Genomic DNA, 22,236 nt, shown 5'->3' with positions numbered 1-22,236 from the left:
GGCTAGAATTGGACCCAGCCAGAGTCAGTACCTTCAGGGGAGGATGGAAACCAGTGAGTGTAGAACTGAACCAGCCAGAGTCAGTACCTTCAGGGGAGGATGGGAACCAGTGAGTGTTGAATTGAACACAGGCAGAGTCAGTACCTCAGAGGAGGGGAACCAGTGAGTGTAGAACTGGACCCAGCCAGAGTCAGTACCTCAGGGGAGGGGTACCAATGAGTATAGAACTGAACTCAGCCAGAATCAGCACCTTCAGAGAAGAGGATCCAGCGTGTTTAGAACTGAACCCAGCCAGAGTCAGTAACTTCAGAGGAGGGGAACCAGTGAGTATAGAACTGAACCCAGCCAGACTCAGCACCTTCAGGGGAAGGGAACCAGTGAATATAGAACTGAACCCAGACAGAGTCAGCACATTCAGGGGAGGGGAACCAGTGAGTGTAGAACCGAACCCAGCCAGAGTCAGTTCCTTCAGGGCAGGGGAACCAGTGAGTGTAGAAATGAACCCAGCCAGAGTCAGTGCATTCAGGGGAGGGGAACCAGTGAGTGGAGAACTGAACCCAGCCAGAGTACATATGTTCAGGGGAGGATGGGAACCAGTGCGCTTAGAACTGAAACCAGCCAGAGTCAGCATCTTCAGGGGAGGGGAACCAGTGAGTGTAGAACTGAAGACAGCCAGATTCAGTACCCTCAGGGGAGGGGAAACAGTGAGTGTAGAATTGAACCCAGCCAGAGTCATCATCTTCAAGTGAGGGGTACCAGTGAATGTAGAACTGAACCCAACCAGAGTCAGTACCTTCAGGTGAGGGGAACCAGTGAGTATAGAACTGAACCGAGCCAGAGTCAGTACCTTCAGGTGAGGGGAACCAGTGAGTGTAGAATTGAACCCAGCCAGAGTCCGTATCTTCAAGGGAGGATGGGAACCAGTGCGTGCAGAACTGAACCCAGCCAGAGTCAGCCCCTTCAGGGGAGGGGAACCACTGAGTGTAGAACTGAACCCAGCCAGAGTCAGTACCTTCAGGTGGGGGGAACGAGTGAGTGCAGAATTGAACCCAGCCAGAGTCATCACCTTCAAGGGAGGGGTATTAGTGAATGTAGAACTGAACCCAGCCAGAGTTAGCATTTTCAGGGGAGGGGAACCAGTGAGTGTGGAACTGAACCCAGCCAGAGTCAGTACCTTCAGGGGAGGGGAACCAGTGAGTGTCGAACTGAACCCAGCCAGAGTCAGTACCTTCAGGGGAGGGGAACCAATGAGTGTAGAACTGAACCTAGCCAGAGTCAGTACCTTCAGGTGAGGGGAACCAGTGAGTGTAGATGTGAACCCAGCCAGAGTCAGTACCTTCAGGGGAGGTGAACCAGTGACTGGAGAACTGAAGCCAGCCAGAATCAGTATCTTCAGGGGAGGGGAACCAGTGAGTGTAGAACTGAACCCACCCAAAGTCAGCACTTTAAGTGGAGGGGAGCCAGTGAGTGTAGAACTGAACCCAGCCAGAGTCAGCAACTTCAGGGGAGGGAAACGGTGAGTGCAGGACTGAACCCAGTCAGTGGAAGACCTTCAGGGGAGGTGAACCAAGTGCGTGTAGAACTGAACCCAGCCAGATTCAGACCTTCAGTGGAGGGGACCCAGTGCGTGTAGAACTGAACCCAGCCAGAGTCAGTACCTTCAGTGGTGGGGAACCAGTGAATGTAGAACTGAACCCAGCCAGAGTCAGTACCTTCAGGGGACGGGAACTAGTGAGTGTATAATTTCACCCAGCCAGAGTCAGCACCTTCAGTGGAGGGGAACCAGTGAGTGTAGAACTGAACTCAGCCAGAGTCAGCACCTTCAGTGGAGGGGAACCTGTGAGTGTAGAAATGAACACAGCCAGAGTCAGTACTTTCAGGGGAGGATTGGAACCAGTGAGTGCAGAACTGATCCCAGCCAGAGTCAGTACCTCAGGGGAGGTGTACCAATGAGTATAGAACTGAACACAGCCAGAGTCAACACGTTCAGGGGAGGGGAAACAGTGAGTGCAGAACTGAACCCATCCAGATTCATTACCTTCAAGGGAGGGGTACCAGTGAATGTAGAACTGAACCCAACCAGAGTCAGCACCTTCAGGCGAGGGGAACCAGTGAGTGTAGAACTTAACCCAGCCAGAGTCAGAACTTCAGCGAAGAGGAACCAGTGAGGTTAGAACTGAACTCAGCTAGAGTCAGCACATTCAGGGAAAGCGAACCAGTGATGTAGAACTGAACACATCCAGAGTCAGCACCTTCAGGGGAGGGGAACCAATGAGTGTAGAACTGAACTCAGCCAAAGTCAACACCTTCAGTGGAGGGGAACCAGTGAGTGTAGAACTGAACGCAGCCAGAGTCAGCAACTTCAGGGGAGGGAAACGGTGAGTGTAGAACTGAACGGAGTCAGAGGAAGACGTTCAGGGAGGTGAACCAAGTGCGTGAGGAACTGAACCCAGCCAGATTCAGACCATCAGTGGAGGAGACCCAGTGAGTGTAGAACTGAGCCCAGCCAGAGCCAGTACCTTCAGTGGTGGGGAACAAGAGAGTGTTGAACTGAACGCAGCCAGAGCCAGTATCTTCAGGGGACGGGAACCAGTGAGCGTGGAACTGAACCCAGCCAGAGTCAGCACCTTCAGTGGAGGGGAACCAGTGAGTGCAGATCTGAACTCAGCAAGAGTCAGCACCTTCAGTGGAGGGGAACCGGTGAGTGCAGAACTGAACCCAGCCAGAGTCAGAACCTTCAGGGGAGGATTCGAACCAGTGAGTGGAGAACTAGACCCAGCCAGAGTCAGTACCTTCAGGGGAGGGGAACCAATGAGTATAAAACTGAACCCAGCCATAGTCAGCAGCTTCAGGTGAGGGGAATCAATGAGTGTAGAACTGAACCCAGCCATAGTCAACACGTTCAGGGTAGGGGAATCAGTGAGTGCAGAATGAACCCAGCCAGTTTCATTACCGTCAAGGGAGGGTTACCAGTGAATGTAGAACTGAACCGAGCCAGAGTCAGCACCTTCAGAGGAGGGGAACCGGTGAGGGTAGAATTGGACCCAGCCAGAGTCAGTACCTTCAGGGGAGGATGGAAACCAGTGAGTGTAGAACTGAACCAGCCAGAGTCAGTACCTTCAGGGGAGGATGGGAACCAGTGAGTGTTGAATTGAACACAGGCAGAGTCAGTACCTCAGAGGAGGGGAACCAGTGAGTGTAGAACTGGACCCAGCCAGAGTCAGTACCTCAGGGGAGAGGTACCAATGAGTATAGAACTGAACTCAGCCAGAATCAGCACCTTCAGAGAAGAGGATCCAGCGTGTTTAGAACTGAACCCAGACAGAGTCATTAACTTCAGAGGAGGGGAACCAGTGAATATAGAACTGAACCCAGACAGAGTCAGCACATTCAGGGGAGGGGAACCAGTGAGTGTAGAACCAAACCCAGCCAGAGTCAGTTCCTTCAGGGCAGGGGAACCAGTGAGTGTAGAGATGAACCCAGCCAGAGTCAGTGCATTCAGGGGAGGGGAACCGGTGAGTGGAGAACTGAACCCAGCCAGAGTACATATGTTCAGGGGAGGATGGGAACCAGTGCGCTTAGAACTGAAACCAGCCAGAGTCAGCATCTTCAGGGGAGGATGGGAACCAGTGAGTGTAGAACTGAAGCCAGCCAGATTCAGTACCCTCAGGGGAGGAGAACCAGTGAGTGTAGAATTGAACCCAGCCAGAGTCCGTATCTTCAGGGGAGGATGGGAACCAGTGCGTGCAGAACTGAACCCAGCCTAGTCAGCACCTTCAGGGGAGGGGAACCACTGAGTGTAGAACTGAACCCAGCCAGAGTCAGTACCTTCAGGCGGGGGGAACCAGTGAGTGCAGAATTGAACCCAGCCAGAGTCATCACCTTCAAGGTAGGGGTACTAGTGAATGTTGAACTGAACCCAGCCAGAGTTAGCATTTTCAGGGGAGGGGAACCAGTGAGTGTGGAACTGAACCCAGCCAGAGTCAGTACCTTCAGGGGAGGGGAACCAGTGAGTGTCGAACTGAACCTAGCCAGAGTCAGTACCTTCAGGGGAGGGGAACCAATGAGTGTAGAACTGAACCTAGCCAGAGTCAGTACCTTCAGGTGAGGGGAACCAGTGAGTGTAGATGTGAACCCAGCCAGATTCAGTACCTTCAGGGGAGGGGAACCAGTGAGTGTCGAACTGAACCTAGCCAGAGTCAGTACCTTCAGGGGAGGGGAACCAATGAGTGTAGAACTGAACCTAGCCAGAGTCAGTACCTTCAGGTGAGGGGAACCAGTGAGTGTAGATGTGAACCCAGCCAGAGTCAGTACCTTCAGGGGAGGTGAACCAGTGACTGTAGAACTGAAGCCAGCCAGAATCAGTATCTTCAGGGGAGGGGAACCAGTGAGTGTAGAACTGAACCCACCCAAAGTCAGCACTTTAAGTGGAGGGGAGCCAGTGAGTGTAGAACTGAACCCAGCCAGAGTCAGCAACTTCAGGGGAGGGAAACGGTGAGTGCAGGACTGAACTCAGTCAGAGGAAGACCTTCAGGGGAGGTGAACCAAGTGCGTGCAGAACTGAACCCAGCCAGATTCAGACCTTCAGTGGAGGGGACCCAGTGCGTGTAGAACTGAACCCAGCCAGAGTCAGTACCTTCAGTGGTGGGGAACCAGTGAATGTAGAACTGAACCCAGCCAGAGTCAGCACCTTCAGTGGAGGGGAACCAGTGAGTGTAGAACTGAACTCAGCCAGAGTCAGCACCTTCAGTGGAGGGGAACCGGTGAGTGTAGAAATGAACCCAGCCAGAGTCAGTACTTTCAGGGGAGGATTGGAACCAGTGAGTGCAGAACTGATCCCAGCCAGAGTCAGTACCTCAGGGGAGGTGTACCAATGAGTATAGAACTGAACCCAGCCAGAGTCAGCACCTTCAGAGGATGGGGATCAATGAGTGCAGAACTGAACCCAGCCACAGTCAACACGTTCAGGGAAGGTGAATCAGTGAGTGCAGAACTGAACCCAGCCAGAGTCAGCACCTTTAGCGGAGGGGAATCAGTGAGTGCAGAACTGAACCCAGCCAGAGTCAGCACCTTCAGGGAAGGGGAACCGGTGAGTGTAGAATTGAACCCAGCCAGAGTCAGTACCTTCAGGGGAGGATGGGAACCAGTGAGTGTAGAACTGAACCAGCCAGAGTCAGTATCTTCAGGATAGGTTATTCAATGTGTGTAGAACTGAACCCAGCCAGAGTCAGTACCTCAGGGGAGGGGTACCAGTGACTGTAGAACTGAACCCAGCCAGTGGCAGCACCTTCAGTGGAGGGGCAGTGTGAGTTCAGATCTGAACTCAGCCAGAATCAGCACCTTCAGGTGAGAGGAATCGGTGAGTGTAGAACTGAACCCAGCCAGAGTCAGTACCTTCAGGGGAAGATGGGAACCAGTGAGTTTAGAACTGGACTCAGCCAGAGTCAGTACCTTCACGGGAGGGGAACCAATGAGTGTAGAACTAAACCCAGCCAGAGTCAGTACCTCAGGGGAGTGGTACCAATGAATATAGAACTGAACCCAGCCAGAGTCAGCACCTTCAGGGGAGGGGAACCACTGAGTGTAGAACTGAACCCAGTCAGAGTCAGTACCTTCAGCTGGGGGGAACCAGTGAGTGCAGAATTGAACCCAGCCAGAGTCATCACCTTCAAGGGAGGGGTACTAGTGAATGTAGAACTGAACCCAGCCAGAGTTAGCACTTTCAGGGGAGGGGAACCAGTGAGTGTGGAACTGAACCCAGCCAGAGTCAGTACCTTCAGAGGAGGGGAACCAGTGAGTGCCGAACTGAACCTAGCCAGAGTCAGTACCTTCAGGGGAGGGGAACCAGTGAGTGTAGAACTTAACCCGGCCAGAGACAGTACCTTCAGGGGAGGTGAACCAGTGACTGTAGAATTGAAGCCAGCCAGAATCAGTACCTTCAGGGGAGGGGAACCAATGAGTGTAGAACTGAACTCAGCCAAAGTCAACACCTTCAGTGGAGGGGAACCAGTGAGTGTAGAACTGAACGCAGCCAGAGTCAGCAACTTCAGGGGAGGGAAACGGTGAGTGTAGAACTGAACCCAGTCAGAGAAAGACGTTCAGGGAGGTGAACCAAGTGCGTGAGGAACTGAACCCAGCCAGATTCAGACCTTCAGTGGAGGAGACCCAGTGACTGTAGAACTGAGCCCAGCTAGAGCCAGTACCTTCAGTGGTGGGGAACCAGAGTGTGTTGAACTGAACCCAGCCAGAGCCAGTACCTTCAGGGGACGGGAACCAGTGAGCGTGGAACTGAACCCAGCCAGAGACAGCACCTTCAGTGGAGGGGAACCAGTGAGTGCAGATCTGAACTCAGCCAGAGTCAGCACCTTCAGTGGAGGGGAACCGGTGAGTGTAGAACTGAACCCAGCCAGAGTCAGAACCTTCAGGGGAGCGGAACCAATGTGTGTAGAACTGAATCCAGCCATAGTCAACACGTTCAGGGTAGGGGAATCAGTGAGTGCAGAATGAACCCAGCCAGTTTCATTACCTTCAAGGGAGGGTTACCAGTGAATGTAGAACTGAACCCAGCCAGAGTCAGCACCTTCAGGTGAGGGGAACCGGTGAGGGTAGAATTGGACCCAGCCAGAGTCAGTACCTTCAGGGTAGGATGGAAACCAGTGAGTGTAGAACTGAACCAGCCAGAGTAAGTACCTTCAGGGGAGGATGGGAACCAGTGAGTGTAGAATTGAACACAGGCAGAGTCAGTACCTCAGAGCAGGGGAATCAGTGAGTGTAGAACTGGACCCAGCCAGAGTCAGTACCTCAGGGGAAGGGTACCAATGAGTATAGAACTGAACCCAGCCAGATTCAGCACCTTCAGAGGAGAGGATCCAGCGTGTTTAGAACTGAACACAGCCAGACTCAGTAACTTCAGGGGAGGGGAACCAGTGAGTATAGAACTGAACACAGCCAGACTCAGCACCTTCAGGGGAAGGGCACCAGTGAATGTAGAACTGAACCCAGACAGAGTCAGCACCTTCAGGGGAGGGGAACCAGTGAGTGTAGAACTGAACCCAGCCAGAGTCAGTTCCTTCAGGGCAGGGGAACCAGTGAGTGGAGAACTGAACCCAGCCAGAGTAGGTATGTTCAGGGGAGGATGGGAACCAGTGCGCTTAGAACTGAAACCAGCCAGAGTCAGCATCTTCAGGGGAGGGGAACCAGTGAGTGTAGAACTGAAGCCAGCCAGATTCAGTACCCTCAGGGGAGGGGAACCAGTGAGTGCAAAATTGAACCCAGCCAGAGTCATCACCTTCAAGGGAGGGGTACCAGTGAATGTAGAACTGAACCCAACCAGAGTCAGTACCTTCAGGTGCGGGGAACCAGTGAGTATCGAACTGAACCGAGCCAGAGTCAGTACCTTCAGGTGAGGGGAACCAGTGAGTGTAGAAGTGAACCCAGCCAGAGTCAGTACCTTCAGGGGAGTAGAACCAGTGAGTGTAGAACTGAACGCAGCCAGAGTCATTAACTTCAGGGGAGGGGAACCAGTGAGTGTAGAACTGAACCCAGCCAGAGACAGTACCTCAGGGGAGGGGAATCAGTGTGTGTACAACTGAAACCAGCCAGAGACAGTACCTTCAGGGGAGGTGAACAAGTGACTGGAGAATTGAAGCCAGCCAGAATCAGTACCTTCAGTGGAGGAGAACCAGTGAGTGTAGAACTGAACCCAGCCAAAGTCAGCACCTTAAGTGGAGGTGAACCAGTGAGTGTAGAACTGAACTCAGCCAGAGTCAATACCTTCAGGTGGGGGGAACCAGTGAGTGCAGAATTGAACCGAGCCAGAGTCATCACCTTCAAGGGAGGGGTACTAGTGAATGTAGAACTGAACCCAGCCAGAGTTAGCACTTTCGGGGGAGGGGAATCAGTGAGTGTGGAACTGAACCCAGCCAGAGTCAGTACCTTCAGGGGAGGGGAACCAGTGTGTGTCGAATTGAAGCTAGCCAGAATCAGTACCTTCAGGTGAGGGGAAACAATGAGTGTAGAACTGAACCCAGCCATAGTCAACACGTTCGGGGAGGGGAACCAGTGAGTGCAGAATGAACCCTGCCAGTTTCATTACCTTCAAGGGAGGGTTACCAGTGAATGTAGAACTGAACCCAGCCAGAGTCAGCACCTTCAGAGGAGGGGAACCGGTGAGGGTAGAACTGAACCATGCCAGAGTCAGACCTTCAGCGAAGGGGAACCAGTGAGTGTAGAATTGAACCCAGCCAGAGTCAGTACCTCAGGGGAGGAGTTTACAAACCGGTGTAGAACTGAACCCAGCCAGAGTCAGCACATTCAAGGGAGGGGAATCAATGAGTGTAGATCTGAACCCAGACAGAGTCGGTACCTACAGGGGAGGGGTTTCAGTGAGTGCAGAACTGAACCCAGCCAGAGTCAGTACCTTCAGGTGAGGGGAACCAGTGAGTGCAGAACTAAACCCAGCTAGATTCATTACCTTCATGGGAGGAATTCCAGTGAATGTGGAACTTAACCCAGCCAGTCAGCACCTTCAGGGGAAGGGAACTTGTGAGTGTAGAACTGAACCCAGCCAGAGTCAGCACCTTCAGGGTAGGGGAACCAGTGAGTGTAGAACTGAACCCAGCCAGAGTCAGTATCTTCAGGGCAGGGGAACCAGTGAGTGTATAAATGATCCCAGCCAGTGTCAGTACCTTCAGTGGAGGGGAACATGTGAGTGTAGAACTGAACCCAGCCAGAGTCAGTACCTTCAGGGCAGGGGAACCAGTGAGTGTAGAACTGAACCCAGCCAGAGTCAGCACCTTCAGGGAGGGGAACCAGTGAGTGTAGTACTGAACCCAGCCAGAATCAGTACCTTCAGGGGAGTGGAACAAGTGAGTGTAGAACTGAACCCAGCCAGAGTCAGCACATTCAGGGGAGGGGAACCAGTGAGTGTAGTACTGAACCCAGTTAGAGTCAGTACCTTAAGGGCAGGGGAGCAAGTGAGTGTAGAACTGAACCCAGCCAGAGTCCGTACCTTCAGGGGAGGATGAGAACCAGTGCGTGCAGAACTGAACCCAGCCAGAGTCAGCACCTTCAGGGGAGGGGAACCAGTGAGTGTAGAATTGAACCCAAGCCAGTGACAGTACCTTCAGTGAAAGGGAACCAGTGAGTGCAGAACTGAACCCAGCCAGAGTCATCACCTTCAAGGGAGGGGTACCAGTGAATGTAGAACTTAACCCAGCCAGAATCAGCACTTTTAGGGGAAGGGAACCAGTGACTGGAGAACTGAACCCAGCCAGAGTCAGCACCTTCAGGGGAGGGGAACCAGTGAGTGTAGAACTGAACCCAGCCAGAAACAGTACCTTCAGGGCAGGGGAACCAGTGAGTGTATAACTGATCCCAGCCAGAGTCAGTACCTTCAGGGGAGGGGAATAAGTGAGTGTAGAACTGAACCCAGCCAGAGTCAGCACCTTCAGGGGAGCGGAACCAGTGAGTGTAGTACTGAACCGAGCCAGAGTCAGTACCTTCAGGGGAGTGGAACAAGTGAGTGTAGAACTGAACCGAGCCAGACTCAGTAACTTCAGGGGAGGGGAACAAGTGAGTGTAGAACTGAACCCAGCCAGATTCAGTACCTTCAGGGGAGCAGAACCAGTGAGTGTAGAACTGAACCCAGCCAGAGTCAGCACCTTCAGGGCATGGGAACCAATGAGTGTATAACTGATCCCAGCCAGAGTCAGTACCTTCAGTGGAGGGGAATAAGTGAGTGTAGAACTGAACCCAGCCAGAGTCAGAACCTTCAGGGGAGGGGAACCAGTGAGTGTAGAACTGAACCCAGCCAGATTCAGTAACTTCAGGGGAGCAGAACCAGTGAATGTAGAACTGAACCCAGCCAGAGTCAGTAACTTCAGGGAAGGGGTACCAATGAGTGTAGAACTGAACACAGCCAGAGTCCGTACCTTCAGGGGAGGAAGAGAACCAGTGCGTGTAGAACTGAACACAGCCAGAGTCAGCACCTTCAGGGGAGGGGAACCAGTGATGGTAGAATTGAACCCAAGCCAGAGACAGTACCTTCAGTGGAAGGGAACCAGTGAGTGCAGAACTGAACCCAGCCAGAGTCATCACCTTCAAGGGAGGGGTACCAGTGAATGTAGATCTTAACCCAGCCAGATTCAGCACTTTTAGGGGAAGGGAACCAGTGAGGAGAGAACTGAACCCAGCCAGAGTCAGCACCTTCAGGGGAGGGGAACCAGTGAGTGGAGAACTGAACCCAGCCAGAAACAGTAGCTTCAGGGCAGGGGAACCAGTGAGTGTATAACTGATCCCAGCCAGCGTCAGTACCTTCAGGGGAGGGGAATAAGTGAGTGTAGAACTGAACCCAGCCAGAGTCAGTACCTTCAGGGCAGGGGAACCAGTGAGTGTAGAACTGAACCCAGCCAGAGTCAGCACCTTCAGGGGAGGGGAACCAGTGTGTGTAGTGCTGAACCCAGCCAGCGTCAGGACATTCAGGGGAGGGGAACCAGTGAGTGTAGCACTGAACCCAGCCAGAGTCAGTACCTTCAGCGGAGGGGAACCAGTGAGTGTAGAACTGAACCCAGCCAGAGTCAGTACCTTCAGGGCAGGGGAACCAGTGAGTGTAGAACTGAACCCAGACAGAGACAGCACCTTCAGGGGAGGATGAGAACCAGTGCGTGTAGAACTGAACCCAGCCAGAGTCAGCACCTTCAGGGGAGGGGAACCAGTGAGTGTAGAATTGAACCCAAGCCAGTGACTGTACCTTCAGTGGAAGGGAACCAGTGAGTGCAGAACTGAACCCAGCCAGAGTCATCACCTTCAAGGGAGGGGTAGCAGTGAATGTAGAACTTAACCCAGCCAGAATCAGCAATTTTAGGGAAAGGGAACCAGTGACTGGAGAACTGAACCCAGCCAGAGTCAGCACCTTCAGGGGAGGGGAACCAGTGAGTGTAGAACTGAACCCAGCCAGAAACAGTACCTTCAGGGCAGGGGAACCAGTGAGTGTATAACTGATCCTAGCCAGAGTCAGTACCTTCAGGGGAGGGGAATAAGTGAGTGTCGTACTGAACCGAGCCAGAGTCAGTACCTTCAGGGGAGGGGAACAAGTGAGTGTAGAACTGAACGCAGCCAGAGTCAGTGCCTTCAGGGGAGCAGAATCAGTGAATGTAGAACTGAACCCAGCCAGAGTCAGTACCTTCAGGGGAGGGGAACCAGTGAGTGCAGAACTGAACCCAGCCAGATTCATTTCCTTCAAGGGAGGGGTACCAGTGAATGTAGAACTTAACCCAGCCAGAGTCAGCACATTCAGGGGAAGGGAACCAGTGAGTGTAGAACTGAACCCAGCCAGAGTCAGCACCTTCAGGGGAGGGGAACCAGTGAGTGTAGAACTGAACCCAGCCAGAGTTAGTACCTTCAGGGCAGGGGATCCAGTGAGTGTATAACTGATCCCAGCCAGAGTCAGTACCTTCAGGGGAGGGGAATAAGTGAGTGTAGAACTGAACCCAGCCAGAGTCAGTACCTTCAGGGCTAGGTAACCAGTGAGTGTAGAACTGAACCCAGCCAGAATCAGCACCTTCAGGGAAGGGGAACCAGTGTGTGTAGTGCTGAACCCAGCCAGCGTCAGTACCTTCAGGGGAGGGGAACCAGTGAGTGTAGAACTGAACCCAGCCAGAGTCAGTACCTTCAGGGGAGGGGAACCAGTGAGTGTACAACTGAACCCAGCCAGAGTCAGTACCTTCAGGGGAGCAGAACCAGTGAATGTAGAACTGAACCCAGCCAGAGTCAGTAGCTTCAGGGGAGGGGTACCAATGAGTGTAGAACTGAACCCAGCCAGAGTCAGCACCTTCAGGGGAGGGGAACCAGTGAGTGTAGAACTGAACCCAGCCAGAGACAGTACCTCAGGGGAGGGGAATCAGTGTGTGTACAACTGAAACCAGCCAGAGACAGTACCTTCAGGGGAGGTGAACCAGTGAATGGAGAATTGAAGCCAGTCAGAATCAGTACATTCAGGGGAGGAGAACCAGTGAGTGTAGAACTGAACCCAGCCAGAGTCAATACCTTCAGGTGGGGGGAACCAGTGAGTGCAGAATTGAACCCAGCCAGAGTCATCACCTTCAAGGGAGGGGTACTAGTGAATGTAGAACTGAAGCCAGCCAGAGTTAGCACTTTCGGGGGAGGGGAATCAGTGAGTGTGGAACTGAACCCAGCCAGAGTCAGTACCTTCAGTGGAGGGGAACCAGTGTGTGTCGAATTGAAGCTAGCCAGAGACAGTACATTCAGGGGAGGGGAACCAGTGAGTGCAGAACTGAACCCGGCCAGAGACAGTAACTTCAGGGGAGGTGAACCAGTGACTGTAGAACTGAGGCCAGCCAGAATCAGTACCTTCAGGTGAGGGGAATCAATGAGTGTAGAACTGAACCCAGCCATAGTCAACACGTTCGGGGAGGGGAATCAGTGAGTGCAGAATGAACCCTGCCAGTTTCATTACCTTCAAGGGAGGGTTACCAGTGAATGTTGAACTGAACCCAGCCAGAGTCAGCACCTTCAGGGAAGGGGAACCGGTGAGGGTAGAATTGGACCCAGACAGAGTCAGTACCTTCAGGGGAGGATGGGAACCAGTGAGTGTAGAACTGAACACAGCCAGAGTCAGTAGCTTCAGGGGAGGATGGGAACCAGTTAGTGTAGAACTGAACACAGGCAGAGTAAGTACGTCAGAGGAGGGGAACCAGTGAGTGTAGAACTGGACCCAGCCAGAGTCAGTCATTCAGGGAAGGGGAACCAGTGAGTGTGGAACTGAACCAAGCCAGAGACAGCCCCTTCAGGTGAGGGGAACCGGTGAGTGTAGAACTGAACCCAGCCAGAGTCAGACCTTCAGCGAAGGGGAACCAGTGAGTGCAGAACTGAACCATGCCAGATTCAGACCTTCAGCGAAGGGGAACCAGTGAGTGTAGAATTGAAGCCAGCCAGAGTCAGTACCTCAGGGGAGGAGTTTACAAACCGGTGTAGAACTGAACCCAGCCAGAGTCAGCACATTCAAGGGAGGGGAATCAATGAGTGTAGATCTGAACCCAGACAGAGTCGGTACCTACAGGGGAGGGGAATCGGTGAGTGCAGAACTGAACCCAGCCAGAGTCAGCACCTTCAGTGGAGGGGAAACAGTGAGTGTAGAACTGAACCCAGCCAGAGTCAGTAACTTCAGGGGAGGGCAACTAGTGAGTGCAGAACTGCATGCAGCCAGAGTCATCACCTTCAAGTGAGGGGTACCAGTTAATGTAGAACTGAACCCAGCCAGAGTCAGAACTTCAGGGAAGGGGAACCAGTGAGTGTAGAACTGAACCCAGCCAGAGTCAGCACCTTCAGGGGAGGGGAACCAGTGAGTGTAGAACTGAACCCAGCCAGAGTCAGACCTTCAGCGAAGCGGAACCAGTGAGTGTAGAACTGAACCCAGCAAGAGTCAGCAACTTCAGGCGAGGGGAACCAGTGAGTGTAGAACTTAACGCAGCCAGAGTCAGACCTTCAGCGAAGGGGAACCAGTGAGGGTAGAATTGAACTCAGCCAGAGTTAGCACCTTCAGGGGAGGCGAAACAGTGATGTAGAACTGATCCCAGCCAGAGTCAGTACCTTCAGGGGAGGGGAATAAGTGAGTGTAGTACTGAACCGAGCCAGAGTCAGTAACTTCAGGGGAGGGGAACAAGTGAGTGTAGAACTGAACCCAGCCAGAGTCAGTGCCTTCAGGGGAGCAGAATCAGTGAATGTAGAACTGAACCCAGCCAGAATCAGGAACTTCAGGGGAGGTTAACCAGTGAGTGTAGAACTGAACCCAGCCAGAGTCAGTACCTTCAGGGGAGGGGAACCAGTGAGTGCAGAACTGAACCCAGCCAGATTCATTTCCTTCAAGGGAGGGGTACCAGTGAATGTAGAACTTAACCCAGCCAGAGTCAGCACATTCAGGGGAAGGGAACCAGTGAGTGTAGAACTGAACCCAGCCAGAGTCAGCACCTTCAGGGGAGGGGAACCAATGAGTGTAGAACTGAACCCAGCCAGAGTTAGTACCTTCAGGGCAGGGGATCCAGTGAGTGTATAACTGATCCCAGCCAGAGTCAGTACCTTCAGGGGAGGGGAATAAGTGAGTGTAGAACTGAACCCAGCCAGAGTCAGTACCTTCAGGGCAAGGTAACCAGTGAGTGTAGAACTGAACCCAGCCAGAGTCAGCACCTTCAGGGGAGGGGAACCAGTGTGTGTAGTGCTGAACCCAGCCAGCGTCAGTACCTTCAGGGGAGGGGAACCAGTGAGTGTAGAACTGAACCCAGCCAGAGTCAGTACCTTCAGGGGAGGGGAACCAGTGAGTGTACAACTGAACCTAGCCAGAGTCAGTACCTCAGGGGAGGGGAATCAGTGTGTGTACAACTGAAACCAGCCAGAGACAGTACTTTCAGGGGAGGTGAACCAGTGACTGGAGAATTGAAGCCAGTCAGAATCAGTACATTCAGGGGAGGAGAACCAGTGAGTGTAGAACTGAACCCAGCCAGAGTCAATACCTTCAGGTGGGGGGAACCAGTGAGTGCAGAATTGAACCCAGCCAGAGTCATCACCTTCAAGGGAGGGGTACTAGTGAATGTAGAACTGAACCCAGCCAGAGTTAGCACTTTCGGGAGAGGGGAATCAGTGAGTGTGGAACTGAACCCAGCCAGAGTCAGTACCTTCAGTGGAGGGGAACCAGTGTGTGTCGAATTGAAGCTAGCCAGAGACAGTACATTCAGGGGAGGGGAACCAGTGAGTGCAGAACTGAACCCGGCCAGAGACAGTAACTTCAGGGGAGGTGAACCAGTGACTGTAGAACTGAGGCCAGCCAGAATCAGTACCTTCAGGTGAGGGGAATCAATGAGTGTAGAACTGAACCCAGCCATAGTCAACACGTTCGGGGAGGGGAATCAGTGAGTGCAGAATGAACCCTGCCAGTTTCATTACCTTCAAGGGAGGGTTACCAGTGAATGTTGAACTGAACCCAGCCAGAGTCAGCACCTTCAGGGAAGGGGAACCGGTGAGGGTAGAATTGGACCCAGACAGAGTCAGTACCTTCAGGGGAGGATGGGAACCAGTTAGTGTAGAACTGAACACAGGCAGAGTAAGTACGTCAGAGGAGGGGAACCAGTGAGTGTAGAACTGGACCCAGCCAGAGTCAGTCATTCAGGGAAGGGGAACCAGTGAGTGTAGAACTGAACCAAGCCAGAGACAGCCCCGTCAGGTGAGGGGAACCGGTGAGTGTAGAACTGAACCCAGCCAGAGTCAGACCTTCAGCGAAGGGGAACCAGTGAGTGCAGAACTGAACCATGCCAGAGTCAGACCTTCAGCGAAGGGGAACCAGTGAGTGTAGAATTGAAGCCAGCCAGAGTCAGTACCTCAGGGGAGGAGTTTACAAACCGGTGTAGAACTGAACCCAGCCAGAGTCAGCACATTCAAGGGAGGGGAATCAATGAGTGTAGATCTGAACCCAGACAGAGTCGGTACCTACAGGGGAGGGGAATCGGTGAGTGCAGAACTGAACCCAGCCAGCGTCAGCACCTTCAGTGGAGGGGAAACAGTGAGTGTAGAACTGAACCCAGCCAGAGTCAGTAACTTCAGGGGAGGGCAACTAGTGAGTGCAGAACTGCATGCAGCCAGAGTCATCACCTTCAAGTGAGGGGTACCAGTTAATGTAGAACTGAACCCAGCCAGAGTCAGAACTTCAGGGAAGGGGAACCAGTGAGTGTAGAACTGAACCCAGCCAGAGTCAGCACCTTCAGGGGAGGGGAACCAGTGAGTGTAGAACTGAACCCAGCCAGAGTCAGACCTTCAGCGAAGCGGAACCAGTGAGTGTAGAACTGAACCCAGCAAGAGTCAGCAACTTCAGGCGAGGGGAACCAGTGAGTGTAGAACTTAACGCAGCCAGAGTCAGACCTTCAGCGAAGGGGAACCAGTGAGGGTAGAATTGAACTCAGCCAGAGTTAGCACCTTCAGGGGAGGCGAAACAGTGATGTAGAACTGAACCCAGCCAGAGTCAGTACCTTCAGGTGAGGGGAACCAGTGAGCGCAGAACTAAACCCAGCTAGATTCATTACCTTCATGGGAGGAATTCCAGTGAATGTGGAACTTAACCCAGCCAGAGTCAGCACCTTCAGGAGAAGGGAACTTGTGAGTGTAGAACTGAACCCAGCCAGAGTCAGCACCTTCAGGGTAGGGGAACCAGTGAGTGTAGAAATGAACCCAGCCAGAGTCAGTATCTTCAGGGCAGGGGAACCAGTGAGTGTATAAATGATCCCAGCCAGTGTCAGGACTTTCAGTGGAGGGGAACATGTGAGTGTAGAACTGAACCCAGCCAGAGTCAGTACCTTCAGGGCAGGGGAACCAGTGAGTGTAGAACTGAACCCAGCCAGAGTCAGCACCTTCAGGGAGGGGAACCAGTGAGTGTAGTACTGAACCCAGTTAGAGTCAGTACCTTAAGGGCAGGGGAGCAAGTGAGTGTAGAACTGAACCCAGCCAGAGTCCGTACCTTCAGAGGAGGATGAGAACCAGTGCGTGTAGAACTGAACCCAGCCAGAGTCAGCACCTTCAGGGGAGGGGAACCAGTGAGTGTAGAATTGAACCCAAGCCAGTGACAGTACCTTCAGTGGAAGGGAACCAGTGAGTGCAGAACTGAACCCAGCCAGAGTCATCACCTTCAAGGGAGGGGTACCAGTGAATGTAGAACTTAACCCAGCCAGAATCAGCACTTTTAGGGGAAGGGAACCAGTGACTGGAGAACTGAACCCAGCCAGAGTCAGCACCTTCAGCGGAGGGGAACCAGTGAGTGTAGAACTGAACCCAGCCAGAAACAGTAGCTTCAGGGCAGGGGAACCAGTGAGTGTAGAACTGAACCCAGCCAGAGTCAGCACCTTCAGGGGATTGGAACAAGTGAGTGTAGAACTGATCCCAGCCAGAGTCAGTACCTTCAGTGGAGGGGAAAAAGTGAGTGTAGAACTGAACCCAGCCAGAGTCAGTACCTTCAGGGCAGGGGAACCAGTGAGTGTAGAACTGAACCCAGCCAGAGTCAGCACCTTCAGGGGAGGGGAACCAGTGTGTGTAGTGCTGAACCCAGCCAGCGTCAGGACATTCAGGGGAGGGGAACCAGTGAGTGCAGCACTGAACCCAGCCAGAGTCAGTACCTTCAGCGGAGGGGAACCAGTGAGTGTAGAACTGAACCCAGCCAGAGTCAGTAACTTCAGGGCAGGGGAACCAGTGAGTGTAGAACTGAACCCAGACAGAGACAGCACCTTCAGGGGTGGATGAGAACCAGTGCGTGTAGAACTGAACCCAGCCAGAGTCAGCACCTTCAGGGGAGGGGAACCAGTGAGTGTAGAATTGAACCCAAGCCAGTGACTGCACCTTCAGTGGAAGGGAACCAGTGAGTGCAGAACTGAACCCAGCCAGAGTCATCACCTTCAAGGGAGGGGTACCAGTGAATGTAGAACTTAACCCAGCCAGAATCAGCACTTTTAGGGAAAGGGAACCAGTGACTGGAGAACTGAACCCAGCCAGAGTCAGCACCTTCAGGGGAGGGGAACCAGTCAGTGTAGAACTGAACCCAGCCAGAAACAGTACCTTCAGGGCAGGGGAACCAGTGAGTGTATAACTGATCCCAGCCAGAGTCAGTACCTTCAGGGGAGGGGAATAAGTGAGTGTAGTACTGAACCGAGCCAGAGTCAGTACCTTCAGGGGATGGGAAAAAGTGAGTGTAGAACTGAACCCAGCCAGAGTCAGTACCTTCAGGGGAGGGGAACCAGTGAGTGTAGAACTGAACCCAGCCAGATTCATTTCCTTCAAGGGAGGGGTACCAGTGAATGTAGAACTTAACCCAGGCAGAGTCAGCACATTCAGGGGAAGGGAACCAGTGAGTGTAGAACTGTACCCAGCCAGAGTCAGCACCTTCAGGGGAGGGGAACCAGTGAGTGTAGAACTGAACCCAGCCAGAGTTAGTACCTTCAGGGCAGGGGATCCAGTGAGTGTATAACTGATCCCAGCCAGAGTCAGTACCTTCAGGGGAGGGGAATAAGTGAGTGTAGAACTGAACCCAGCCAGAGTCAGTACCTTCAGGGCAAGGTAACCAGTGAGTGTAGAACTGAAACCAGCCAGAGTCAGCACCTTCAGGGGAGGGGAACCAGTGTGTGTAGTGCTGAACCCAGCCAGCGTCAGTACCTTCAGGGGAGGGGAACCAGTGAGTGTAGAACTGAACCCAGCCAGAGTCAGTACCTTCAGGGGAGGGGAACCAGTGAGTGTACAACTGAACCCAGCCAGAGTCAGTACCTTCAGGGGAGCAGAACCAGTGAATGTAGAACTGAACCCAGCCAGAGTCAGTAGCTTCAGGGGAGGGGAACCAGTGAGTGTAGTACTGAACCCAGTTAGAGTCAGTACCTTAAGGGCAGGGGAGCAAGTGAGTGTAGAACTGAACCCAGCCAGAGTCCGTACCTTCAGAGGAGGATGAGAACCAGTGCGTGTAGAACTGAACCCAGCCAGAGTCAGCACCTTCAGGGGAGGGGAACCAGTGAGTGTAGAATTGAACCCAAGCCAGTGACAGTACCTTCAGTGGAAGGGAACCAGTGAGTGCAGAACTGAACCCAGCCAGAGTCATCACCTTCAAGGGAGGGGTACCAGTGAATGTAGAACTTAACCCAGCCAGAATCAGCACTTTTAGGGGAAGGGAACCAGTGACTGGAGAACTGAACCCAGCCAGAGTCAGCACCTTCAGGGGAGGGGAACCAGTGAGTGTAGAACTGAACCCAGCCAGAAACAGTACCTTCAGGGCAGGGGAACCAGTGAGTGTATAACTGATCACAGCCAGAGTCAGTACCTTCAGGGGAGGGGAATAAGTGAGTGTAGAACTGAACCCAGCCAGAGTCAGCACCTTCAGGGGAGCGGAACCAGTGAGTGTAGTACTGAACCGAGCCAGAGTCAGTACCTTCAGGGGATTGGAACAAGTGAGTGTAGAACTGATCCCAGCCAGAGTCAGTACCTTCAGTGGAGGGGAAATAGTGAGTGTAGAACTGAACCCAGCCAGAGTCAGTACCTTCAGGGCAGGGGAACCAGTGAGTGTAGAACTGAACCCAGCCAGAGTCAGCACCTTCAGGGGAGGGGAACCAGTGTGTGTAGTGCTGAACCCAGCCAGCGTCAGGACATTCAGGGGAGGGGAACCAGTGAGTGCAGCACTGAACCCAGCCAGAGTCAGTACCTTCAGCGGAGGGGAACCAGTGAGTGTAGAACTGAACCCAGCCAGAGTCAGTACCTTCAGGGCAGGGGAACCAGTGAGTGTAGAACTGAACCCAGACACTGACAGCACCTTCAGGGGAGGATGAGAACCAGTGCGTGTAGAACTGAACCCAGCCAGAGTCAGCACCTTCAGGGGAGGGGAACCAGTGAGTGTAGAATTGAACCCAAGCCAGTGACTGTACCTTCAGTGGAAGGGAACCAGTGAGTGCAGAACTGAACCCAGCCAGAGTCATCACCTTCAAGGGAGGGGTACCAGTGAATGTAGAACTTAACCCAGCCAGAATCAGCACTTTTAGGGAAAGGGAACCAGTGACTGGAGAACTGAACCCAGCCAGAGTCAGCACCTTCAGGGGAGGGGAACCAGTCAGTGTAGAACTGAACCCAGCCAGAAACAGTACCTTCAGGGCAGGGGAACCAGTGAGTGTATAACTGATCCCAGCCAGAGTCAGTACCTTCAGGGGAGGGGAATAAGTGAGTGTAGTACTGAACCGAGCCAGAGTCAGTACCTTCAGGGGATGGGAAAAAGTGAGTGTAGAACTGAACCCAGCCAGAGTCAGTGCCTTCAGGGGAGCAGAATCAGTGAATGTAGAACTTTACCCAGCCAGAGTCAGGAACTTCAGGGGAGGTTAACCAGTGAGTGTAGAACTGAACCCAGCCAGAGTCAGTACCTTCAGGGGAGGGGAACCAGTGAGTGCAGAACTGAACCCAGCCAGATTCATTTCCTTCAAGGGAGGGGTACCAGTGAATGTAGAACTTAACCCAGGCAGAGTCAGCACATTCAGGGGAAGGGAACCAGTGAGTATAGAACTGAACCCAGCCAGAGTCAGCACCTTCAGGGGAGGGGAACCAGTGAGTGTAGAACTGAACCCAGCCAGAGTTAGTACCTTCAGGGCAGGGGATCCAGTGAGTGTATAACTGATCCCAGCCAGAGTCAGTACCTTCAGGGGAGGGGAATAAGTGAGTGTAGAACTGAACCCAGCCAGAGTCAGTACCTTCAGGGCATGGTAACCAGTGAGTGTAGAACTGAAACCAGCCAGAGTCAGCACCTTCAGGGGAGGGGAACCAGTGTGTGTAGTGCTGAACCCAGCCAGCGTCAGTACCTTCAGGGGAGGGGAACCAGTGAGTGTAGAACTGAACCCAGCCAGAGTCAGTACCTTCAGGGGAGGGGAACCAGTGAGTGTACAACTGAACCCAGCCAGAGTCAGTACCTTCAGGGGAGCAGAACCAGTGAATGTAGAACTGAACCCAGCCAGAGTCAGTAGCTTCAGCGGAGGGGTACCAATGAGTGTAGAACTGAACCCAGCCAGAGTCAGCACCTCAGGGGAGGGGAATCAGTGTGTGTACAACTGAAACCAGCCAGAGACAGTACCTTCAGGGGAGGTGAACCTGTGACTGGAGAATTGAAGCCAGTCAGAATCAGTACAATCAGGGGAGGAGAACCAGTGAGTGTAGAACTGAACCCAGCCAGAGTCAGGAACTTCAGGGGAGGTTAACCAGTGAGTGTAGAACTGAACCCAGCCAGAGTCAGTACCTTCAGGGGAGGGGAACCAGTGAGTGCAGAACTGAACCCAGCCAGATTCATTTCCTTCAAGGGAGGGGTACCAGTGAATGTAGAACTTAACCCAGGCAGAGTCAGCACATTCAGGGGAAGGGAACCAGTGAGTGTAGAACTGAACCCAGCCAGAGTCAGCACCTTCAGGGGAGGGGAACCAGTGAGTGTAGAACTGAACCCAGCCAGAGTTAGTACCTTCAGGGCAGGGGATCCAGTGAGTGTATAACTGATCCCAGCCAGAGTCAGTACCTTCAGGGGAGGGGAATAAGTGAGTGTAGAACTGAACCCAGCCAGAGTCAGTACCTTCAGGGCAAGGTAACCAGTGAGTGTAGAACTGAAACCAGCCAGAGTCAGCACCTTCAGGGGAGGGGAACCAGTGTGTGTAGTGCTGAACCCAGCCAGCGTCAGTACCTTCAGGGGAGGGGAACCAGTGAGTGTAGAACTGAACCCAGCCAGAGTCAGTACCTTCAGGGGAGGGGAACCAGTGAGTGTACAACTGAACCCAGCCAGAGTCAGTACCTTCAGGGGAGCAGAACCAGTGAATGTAGAACTGAACCCAGCCAGAGTCAGTAGCTTCAGCGGAGGGGTACCAATGAGTGTAGAACTGAACCCAGCCAGAGTCAGCACCTCAGGGGAGGGGAATCAGTGTGTGTACAACTGAAACCAGCCAGAGACAGTACCTTCAGGGGAGGTGAACCTGTGACTGGAGAATTGAAGCCAGTCAGAATCAGTACAATCAGGGGAGGAGAACCAGTGAGTGTAGAACTGAACCCAGCCAGAGTCAATACCTTCAGGTGGGGGGAACCAGTGAGTGCAGAATTGAACCCAGCCAGAGTCATCACCTTCAAGGGAGGGGTACTAGTGAATGTAGAACTGAACCCAGCCAGAGTTAGCACTTTCGGGGGAGGGGAACCAGTGAGTGTAGAACTGAACCCAGCCAGAGTTAGTACCTTCAGGGCAGGGGATCCAGTGAGTGTATAACTGATCCCAGCCAGAGTCAGTACCTTCAGGGGAGGGGAATAAGTGAGTGTAGAACTGAACCCAGCCAGAGTCAGTACCTTCAGGGCAAGGTAACCAGTGAGTGTAGAACTGAAACCAGCCAGAGTCAGCACCTTCAGGGGAGGGGAACCAGTGTGTGTAGTGCTGAACCCAGCCAGCGTCAGTACCTTCAGGGGAGGGGAACCAGTGAGTGTAGAACTGAACCCAGCCAGAGTCAGTACCTTCAGGGGAGGGGAACCAGTGAGTGTAGAACTGAACCCAGCCAGAGTTAGTACCTTCAGGGCAGGGGATCCAGTGAGTGTATAACTGATCCCAGCCAGAGTCAGTACCTTCAGGGGAGGGGAATAAGTGAGTGTAGAACTGAACCCAGCCAGAGTCAGTACCTTCAGGGCAAGGTAACCAGTGAGTGTAGAACTGAA

The sequence above is a fragment of the Pristiophorus japonicus genome, chromosome 9, assembly GCF_044704955.1.
Source record: "Pristiophorus japonicus isolate sPriJap1 chromosome 9, sPriJap1.hap1, whole genome shotgun sequence".
In the NCBI taxonomy this organism is placed as follows: domain Eukaryota; kingdom Metazoa; phylum Chordata; class Chondrichthyes; family Pristiophoridae; genus Pristiophorus; species Pristiophorus japonicus.
The sequence above is the reverse complement of the archived record's forward strand: the minus strand, read 5'-3'. Positions refer to the sequence as shown.